The sequence below is a fragment of the Rhinolophus ferrumequinum genome, chromosome 8, assembly GCF_004115265.2.
Source record: "Rhinolophus ferrumequinum isolate MPI-CBG mRhiFer1 chromosome 8, mRhiFer1_v1.p, whole genome shotgun sequence".
Classification (NCBI taxonomy): domain Eukaryota; kingdom Metazoa; phylum Chordata; class Mammalia; order Chiroptera; family Rhinolophidae; genus Rhinolophus; species Rhinolophus ferrumequinum.
This window is the reverse complement of record NC_046291.1, coordinates 81,988,218-81,998,774: the sequence shown is the minus strand read 5'-3', so window position 1 is coordinate 81,998,774 and position 10,557 is coordinate 81,988,218.

Sequence of the window (10,557 nt, the reverse complement as noted above, 5' to 3'; positions counted from 1 at the left end):
CATGGTAGTATTTGACATTGGAATAATTTCTGGAAGAATCTAGGGTATAGGGCTACAAAATATATTAGGACTTTCTTTTGGCTAAAGAAATCAGTGTAACCCTTTATTCAGCCTCTACCTGCTAGGTATGAAGAAACCCAACAGCTACTATTAACTTATGATTGTTTCTGTGATGCACTGTGGAGAGATATATGTGAAAGAGACTGCATATTCCTTGCATTGGAGTATCTTTTATGTCCTTGGGCGAACAGGATATACATGTTTAGAAGAAATCAGACCTAGCTGTAGGACCCTTGGCATGTGCCTAACTTCCCCAAATCTGCATTTCCTCACCTGTAAAATGTGTATAGTGTGGTGAACATGGGAGCTGGGGAATAACAATGCCTTATGTGGAGCAATGATGTAAGATTAACTAAGTGCAATACATGTAAAGAACCTGTTTTGCACATAGTAGGTGCTCAACTGGTATTATATTTCTTTCCTTTGAAAAGTGAAATTAAAAAATGAGAAGCTAAAACTCAAATAAAACATTCACTTTCAGTGTGACTAGGGCATACTACTCTTTCTCCTAAAATGCAGATGTTCTGAAATGAAGAAAGTGTAACTAAAATCATCTGTAAGTGGATTTTACTGTGCAGTGTTGCCTATGTGGGGAGATTGCTGATTATCTCTAACTCTGTGAAGAAACTAATATATTACACATGTGTCGGTTCTAATTTTCATACAATGAATTCTGTCAACCTATGTTTTAACAGCACAGGAAAGTACCTATTATCTAAGCTACATTTACCAAGGATGCATGTGCATGCACACACGCACATCACGTTGTTTTCATGCTTTGATGATTCAAAGGCTCATATAAATTTTTGTCACCATCTTTATCGTTCTGCCTTCCAAAATCATTTTTACATTTTGTTAGGCATAAACTACTGTCATATTTTGGGGTGAGAATTATAAATTGTTCAGGAAAGAAATTTGAATAATGATTTGAGTTTTTGCTGTTCTTTTAAGACCCTTCCCTTGAACTCAAAGCCCTTCCACATGTTTCCATATCATTCTGTGTATACATCTATTATTTTACATCCAAACTGTATTTACTTATATATGGGTATGTTTCTCCCCATAGATTGCAAACTCCTTGAGATCAGGGACTGTCTTATACATTTCTGTATCTATGCCATCCTGCACAATACCTGAGCATGGCAGGACTCAGTAAGTGTCCTCTGAGTTAAATTGAGCCCTGACCATTATGTTGAATTAGTAATCTCAGTTTTTTCCCCTTTTGCCTTATATTAAAGAGGATTATCACTGCTCCATACAAACAACGCTAAAGCCTTGATTATAAATCAAATGACTCAAGCAACCTGGGTGTGGGCGACTAGACTATTTCTTCATTAGTTGGAAATGATATTTGGAATGTTCCAAATAGTTTTCGAATTAATGATACCATTTTTTTCCTCCCAGAACATCCAGAAGAGCTACTGAGTATATGGATTCATCTTATCTCCCGAAGATCACATTTCAGAACCTCACGATCATGAGTTGGCCCACTCCACATTATGGCTTTTTAGTAATGAAACCCCACAGGATAAAGTACAGGCCAGAGAACCTCATCCTCAGTTCTGTTCCCTCGTTATCTGTTTTACGGTGAGATTTTCAGTTCTGGACACTGAGGTAGATTTAAAAGGGTTTGATTCCCTTTTTCCTATTTGTTCTCCTTGCAGAATAGAAGGGGATTTTGACAAGGATGAATGTGAGCTCATGTTGGTGACAGAATTGTGAGGAGTGATTTCTAAGTGACTGAACTGAGGTGGGCTGAGATTAGAATCTGTTGTTTTTAGCAAAGGGGCGAAGACTATAAAGAGCCACCAACAAGAAGGCAATTTCTTCGCTGCTATCTTTCAACATGAATATCTTTCAATATTAAACCCACAAAGTTGAGCCAAAACAATTGAACAAGAAACAACAAAAACAACAACAACAAAAAAATCCCCGCAAAACTAGAAAACCCCCAGCAATCCATGTTTTGAATTCACTAAAGTAAGACATAATGGAGTTCAGTGTCAGCTAAGAAATAACTTGTTTTGTCAACATCTGGCCATCAAAATCTGACTTTGCTGTGTGTTGGAGGAATTTACTACTGAATTGTAGATAGGAACGTCCATAAATCTCAGCCTCCCAGCCTTTTCGACCCCATATTGACTAAATAGACTCAACTCAGAGAAATGAGGCAGTTCCTTCTGAGAAAGAAATTTAGGGAGAGAGCCATACAATCCTGGAGACAAGGATTATTTACTGCACGCCATTGTCCACACAATGAAATCACAATTGATCAAGGGGGGAAAAATTCTGTCAGCGACTCAAATAAAGATGCAGGAAAGGGTAAAGGTCAGACAGCAAGAGGAAATAATCCTTCTTTGCTGGAGAACACTGGGATTTAATAAATGATAAAATGAAAATTCCAGAGTGTTGTAATGTAGATGGCATGGGATAAACAGTGAGGTGTCCCCAGAGCTCTGTGACATAAGCTAGAAAAATCAGCCCTAATTGGTGAGATCAGATACTGTATTTCCATGAAAATAAGACTTAGCTGGACTATCAGCTCTAATGTGTCTTTTGGAGCAAAATTAATATAAAACCCGGTCTTATTTTACTATAGTAAAATAAGTAAAATAAGACCGGGTCTTATATAATATAATATTATAATATATAATATAATAATACCGAGTTTTACATTAATTTTTGCTCCAATAGACACCTTATTGCTGATAGTCTGGCTAGGTCTTATTTTCAGGGAAACAGAATAGCTGCAGAGGCATCTTACAAAACAGGCCCCAAACCAGAAGAGCAGGGCATGGTGATAGCTGGAAAGATGCATTAACATGGCCAAGAAAAGACTTCTAAGAGAAGGGGCTGCTCTACGGGTTTATAGAAAGGATATGCAAGGATTCAGAATATGGTTGGTTTACCTAAGCTGTGTAGGGGACAAAGACAGAGAGAGCATCTGGGAGCCTGTAGCTACTCAGCCTCCTTGGAAAAGTCTGCTCTGTCACAGGAAAAACTTAGTGAGGCTCCTCCGTGGCCTGGTGGGTGTTGCAAGGAAACAGTGTGTTCCTGTGGTGGCTGCCACCTGAGATGTCCGTGTCTGTGAAGACTCATTTATCTCATCCTGTCAATCATCCAACCAAGATTTACTAATCATTTCCCATGCATTATTACTCAGGATTATAACATCCCTCCCTTTGTCTTGAGTGCTGTTTTCAAAGTAAGCTTTGAGACGTTAAGCACCAATTTAAGAAAAAGAAAAAGTGTAGTTTCTTCTAAAATTACTCCAAGAAGCTTCCCCACATAGTCATTAGTTACCTTTGCCAAAAGATAATAAAAACGTCTTTGTTTGCTTATTCTTTCATCAAACATATTGAGATGCTGTTGGGTAGCCAGGCTGTGTTAGAGGGATGGATACAGAAGTGAAAGACAGAGGAGGTCATGATCCAGTGTGGGAGATAGCAAATTATAGTAGAGTTTGAGAAATATTCTGATGAAAGAGAGTAGATTCTGCAGAGAGCAGGGGAGTTCAGCTGAGATTGCTGGGAAGGCTTCTTAGAAGAGTTGCTCTCTGAGCTGGTTTTGAGGAGTCAGCAAGAGCTAGGTAAAGATGGGAGGGAAGGGTATGCAGAGTGAGCCACTCCCATTAATTCAGCCAGTAATCAGTGAGCATCTAGTATGTCCCAGCCACTGTTCCAAGCACTGGAGATGCAGTACCTGCCTTCATGAAGCTTATATTCTGGTTGAGGGGTGGGGTCAGGGAGACAGCCAAGAAACGTTTAATCCATAACTAATATGATTCTAGATAGAAGTACTTTGGAGAAAATAAAGTATGGCACAGGACAAAGAATAACTAGGTGGAGTGGCAGGGGATGGGGCTGGCACTTTAGTTAGAAATAAGAAGAAAGGTTTCCTGAGACAACTTCAATGAGGAAAAGAAGGCCAGTAGAAAGAGTATCCTGGGCACATATGCAGCAGTGGCATGTTTGGAGAGGTAGGAGTGGGAGAAAGGCAGAAAGGTAGGCATAGAGTGGATGGGGTGGGGGAGGGTACGTGAGAGCACAGGGACCAGGAGAGGAGGTCAAAAACAGGGGTCTGCTTAGGACAGGCCTTGTGCACCACGGCCAGACTTAAGATTTTATTCTAACGTCAATGGGAAACTTTGGAAAGTTGAATCAGAAGAGTACTAAGATCTGACTCATGCTTTAGGAAGATCACTCTGGTTGCCACATGGAGAGATAGAATGTTGGGGACAAGAATGGAAGTAGATGAGCTGGAAGGCCACACTGGCATCCAGGCCAGATGTGACGGTGGCTGGGATCAGAATTTGAACAGTGGAGGAGGAGAGAAATGGGCTAGGCTCAGGACTCACTTGAGGCCAGTGAGAGCAAGACTGGATGACTAATCAGTACAGGGAGTAAATAAAGGAATCAGAGATGACCCCTGGGTTTTTGGCGACAGTACAGAGACGGGCCAATGCAGGTGTTAGGCCCCAGTGAGCAGTAAATTTAGCGTAAAAATAAGTTATTAACTTTGGTATCAGAAAACCTATTTTAATCGTGACTTTGCCACTTCCTTGGACAAGGGATTTACCCTCTCTGGGTGCGGGTTACCTCAGGGTGACTTTGTCCTCTCAGGATTGCTGTAGGGGTTCAATAAGCTAATGTATGTCCGCTTTCATGGTACCCGGAATGCATTAAGTATCTAATTAATGGTAGCTCTTATAATTACAGGTTTAAAACTGCCTATGTTTTGTCTTCACAAAAGGCCTGTACATTACCATGCGAACATGCACATGTTATCTTCAGGTTTTCCAAAAGCTTTGCATGTATAAGGGTTTCAGTTAGAGTTTCATGGAGAAATCAGCTCTCTGGGACTGCTGGTCATTTATTGTGAACATTCTTTCTGTTTGTATAATTGAATATTCCCCCTCACTCTTCCCTTCTCCTCTTGCCCACATTTATTTCTTTGGTTGGTAATGATTGACCTTATCTGGAATGAAAATACTTGTTGAGCATTGAATACTCACAGGCAAGTGCCTTTCGTCGGCGGGGGATGGGAGACCTGTGCTGAGCACATCTTAGCACTCCTGATTCTAAGGCTAATTCTCAAAGAAGAAACAGTCATTTTTTCTTTTCGTGGTGAAGAAACAGCTTATAAAGGCAGCACACAGAGGAGGGAGGAAAGGATTAAGTGAGAAAGCAGAGTGGGAGGAGGCTGTGACTGCGCTCTGAAAATGTTGCTCTCCAGACAACTGAACTCAACACAGGCCGAGGGCCTACTGCGTGTGCGTTGTGTGCAGGAGCGGGTGCAAAGTTGACACTTTGCACAGTGCTTAGCGCAGGATCTGACACACATTGGGCTTCAAAATACACTGCCTGAATTACTATGGGAGACTTGGTACAGAGCCGCAAGTAGTCAGAGGACCTGGGCTAGGATGGGAAGGGAGACACTTTGTTTATAACTTTGTATTTTGATTTCACGTTCTCATTTTTTAAATTATGGCAGAACTTACATAACATAAAAATTGCGATTTTCACCATTTTAAAGGGTACAATTCGGAAGCATTAATAACATTTACAATGCTCTGTGACCATCACCACTGTTTCCAAAACGTTTCCATCACCGCAAATTAAAACTCTATAACCCTTAAGCAGTAACTCCCCGTTCTCTCCTCCCTTCAGTTCCTGGTAGTCTCAAATCCACTTTCAGTCTTTACGAATTTGCCTATTCTAGATAGTTCATATAAATGATACGATTATAGTATTTATCTTTTTCACTTCTTCCTCTTTCAATTGGGACACGGAAATATGCACAAACAGTGCTCAGACCTCTTCTGAATTAGGCTGGCTTCAGGCTTTATCCAAATCACGCTGGGTTGTGCTATCTAGTGACTGATTTCACACAGTGAAATCTCTTCTGAAGTTCAGAGCCACTTCTTCTAGCAGAGTTATGGGTGTGCGCGTCTTCCTCTCCTAGACTGTAAGCTTTTGGCAGGCAGAGGCTTCACATTCAGGGGTCAGGACAAGTCCACGCACTCAGCCATGTTTGCTGAAATGATACTTAAGTCAACACAGGCAACGAGAGAGGGAGAAACAGCTCCCCTTTTCTCCAAAGAAGGTGTAATGGCGGGGACCCAGAGGGACTGGCGCTCAGACTGACGGTATTTAATAGTCCTGGGTGATAAAGCGCACAGGGAAATATGTGGAGCTCAGAGTGACAGTAAACTCATCTAAGCAATGAGATAAAAAGGCAATAAGGAAAGGCCTCAGTGATTGACAGGAGGGGTCAGTGAGGACCAGTGTTAATGAGGGACTAATTGGAAACAGCTTCCTTTTCATGAGGTCTGCTATTGGCTGGATGCTTCCACACGGCATTTCTTTCCATTGCAGCAACTTTGTATTTATCCTCTTTTAAGTGATCAGGTTGAGTCTCAGAATGAGTTGCCGTCTTTAACTCACAGACCCAGGAAGTGGCTGAGTTAGGATTAGACTCAAGGTACGTCTGGTTCCAAAACTCAGTTTTCTTTTTTTTCCGTTATGGTAAAAGCTGTCCCTCTCATTTAGAGTGTGGAGTGGGGGCAGAAATAGATCAAATGACAGCCCAAGAATGGAAATAATAAAGCAGCATAGACACATTTCCTGAAAAAATTGGTCTAAGGTGCCCCAGAGGGGCCAAAGAAATATTGGATACCATGGTGAAGGGTATTAGGAAAACTAGAACAAAGAAGAAAAGGCCGCTCTGCCCACAGCGAAGCTTGAAGAGGAATGATTATGTGCGCAGTGCTGGTGTAACCACTCGAGGGGTGAGGACTTGTAATAGCACCCACCCCTGTATGCTCCTTGTCATTTTGTAGTGCAGAGGCGACAAGGCTTATTAAAAATAGTTCTGAAGCTTGTGGTGGATCAGCTACTTTTTTTCCTTTTAGGTCACCCAGGCTAACACAATAGCAAAAGAAAACTCGTCAATTTGTTTTAAAATGTACAGCAGGCTTTCACCCTGGGATGTTTTTTTTTTTAAAAAAAACAAAAACAAAAAACAGAGCTGTCTGTACTTAGAGGCTATTAGTAGCTATAGAGTAACGTCCGCTAGGGTTGTTTTTTTTTTCAGCGAGAGAATCAAATTTCTTATTGTGCCATCAGCCTCTTGCCACATCATTTTTAAAGGCGAGCTACAAAATGTTTCTATCCACTGTGGCAGCAAGGAGAAAAACTGTATTAGAGGAAAAGTAATACAGTTTAAAAGAGTCTTGTAAACCCAAATCTGCTTAGAGCACTTAATTCTGGGCTTTACAAGGCAACCGCATCTTTCCTTGCAAATAAACGCATAGCTTTGCAATTCACACGCCAGGCAGAAGGAGCCTTCGTGTAGTGGTTGGGCAGTACTGGCTTCGTGCACAGGGGAGAATTGGGGGAGGGATAGGTGGTAATAAAGTCCTCTTCCCTCCTGCTGCGACCCACCAAGGTGCAGAACCGAGAACTGAGAACACGGGTGAGATCAGTCTGATAAGGATATTTCATTTGCTGCTCACTGTGTGAGGCTGGAGTCTCCATGGAAGCTAAGTGTGCCTGAGCCTAAGTATGCCTTAGTGTCTCTTTCTTGCCTACTCCCTATTCTCCTTTCAAATTAGTTAACAGTTAGTCTGGTGGTTTCCAACTGATTAGTGATTTTGACTTGTTCTTTCCCTCACCACCAAAACAACCACAAAAAAATTGCCTAAGCATTTTAAGAATAACATATATTCATCATAGAACACTTGGAAAATGTAGAGAAGCATAGGGAAGGAGAAAACGATTAGTCATAGTCTTATCAGAAAAAGTAACCATATAGATTTTCTTTTTTTGGTGTGTGTGCATATTAAAAACCATAATTATGATCATATTGTATATACAAAATTGTATGTGCTGATTTAAACGTCTCTTTTTGTGGATGTGAAAGTGATATATATGCTTTGCTGAAAACTTGAAGACTACAGAGTATAAATTAAAAAATTGCACAGTATTTCACCATCTAGAGATAAATGCTATTGCTCTATTTTATTGTATGCATTTTTAAAATGTAGTTGTTTCAAAGTGTAAAATACAGTAAATGCAGGGATATTTGTAACTGTTAGATGGAAGGTGATAAAGAAGAGGGATTGAAGACGGTATCTGCTATAGATTAGTTTTTTATTTAGCTTTTACCAATGTAAAAATCAGAACGGCTCTGAGACTTAGGTTATTTAATATGAGTTTTAAAGTTGCAGAGAATCATTGCTTGATTTCTTTGGCAATGAAGATGATTATTATGTTGCTCTATGCAGGTATACTTTTATGGAAGAAGAAAGAAAAAATGGGTTAGTGAGTCTCCCAGCATAGCATCTTAACCATGTAAACAGTTTATTATTAGAGCAAGTGCTGGAACAGAATAATACAGGTTATTTTAAGTGGTACTCAAAGATGGCAAAAGCTTTTTATCTGAACTCTGGGATGAAGAACAGGACTCAAGAAACATGCTTTCCCATATTGGTAGGCTAAAGAAAGCAGCCAAAGGTAGCACTGCAGGGCCAACCCATATCCTGAGATGTGGAATCCATCTTGAAACATAAAATCCATCAGATATTCTTGTTTGAGGCCCAAACTGAGTCAGGGTAGACTGGAACATCATACCACAACTGACACATTTTTGACCTCTTAAAAGTGATTCTTCTTTTGGTTTCTGGAACATATGGTTATGTGACTTCTTTTCCACAGAAGAATATGGGGTAACATATTTTATCTATACATTTGATAAAGAATTTAGTTGGGTATACAATTCTTGGCTAAAACTTTCACCCTCAAAATAGTAACTGTAAAATAGTTTAAAAATTAGAAATCAAATATTAATGTTCATCATCAACCCACTGAATACATTTAATATTTCTTTGCTCTTCATTACCTTTGGAAAACATACCCTAATGAGGTACTGTTAAGCGTTTCGTATTCAAAGAAATTTTGAATACAGATTTTCTCTGTGTGCTTTACCAATTTTATATGCAGTTGGGTTCATGTGTTTCTGATTGTGTATGATTTTTAAGACTTATTTTTAATTTAATTTAATTTTTAAATATGTAGACTATTGGTATATTTCAAAAATCAAAATTATATACAGCAGTATGTTTAGAGAAGTTTTCATCCCTATTTCCTCTGCCCTATCAGCACCACCCTTTGTAGACAATCATTAGCTAATTTTTATCTATCTTTAAAAAATAAGCACATTATCTGTGCATATACTCATTCCTCTGTCTTTCTTACGTAAAAGATGTCAAACTATATATTTTGTACTTTGATTTTTTTAACTTAGCAATGTTTTCTGGAAGTCATACATATTAATTCATAGAGATATTGACTTCGCTATATGGCTACGTGGTTTTCCAGTGTGTATTGAAGGCTACTCAACCAGTTCCCTACTGAGAGACATCCGGCTTTCCAGTCTTGCCACAATGCCACAGCCATAAGTGACCTTGTGCACAGGTTGTTTCACATTTGTGGAAGTTTGTCTTCTGGATCTTCATCATTGCATTTTTGTTCAGGTGGTCCCTGTGTCGGGGACAAACCCAGGGTTAGATTACTCAATTCAGCTTTATTTGCTTTGTAGTCCAAGTCAAGTCTTTTCAGATACTGGTATTAGGTGGATATGAGTTTAGACCTCAGTATTTTTGTCTTTTTTTTTTGGCCGTAAGTATGGAAAGTTCTCTCACACATAACACATTCTTGAAAATTTGAGGTAAATGTGGGAAAGTAAGACAATCGGCTTCTTTGATATAAAGGAGGTAGGAGTTCCATTCCCAGGGAGCTAAAAAAGTGATAAGATCCCTAATTACACCCCAGTTTTGTAAACACAATCATTTGTGATTTATTGCCAGCATTTGGTCCCTGTTCTTTAATTGTGTTCTTTTCCTTCACAATTAATTGAACACACAACTGACCTGCTTAAGTCCAATGAGAATGTGATTAAGGTGAAAGATTCTCTGACTTCAGGCTGCTTAATGATTTTCATCTTCGTCTCAATTGTATTAACTTTACATGACCCATACTTCTTACCATTTGTATCAGCACTTCCCTTTTTCTGTTTCCTACTCCTCATTTTTATAAAATAACAGGACAAAATATAATAAACCTCCAAATAATGATACAAACATTTCTGGACTGAAACAGAACCACTTACTCTCAGGGAACATCACTGTGTGATAGCTTGAATTGATCATTTTTTAGCTGTTGAATGAAAGTCAGAATTTGGCATATGAAAAGAGATTTGGAGTGATAGTACATAATATGTGAATATACAGATTGTTTAGAAGTCGAATGAGAAAGTTGAGGTGCCTCTATATTTGGTGAAAAGTTGGATGAGGCTGTGTGGGCAGCTGCTAGGTCATTGCCGTTTGAAGAACGTGCAGGCAGTTTTCAAATTATGACCTAAGTGTACCCTAGTTACCTTATAAAGTTGGTTATTTGGTATAAAGTTCTAATTCTCCTCACCTCTCTCTCTTAACCC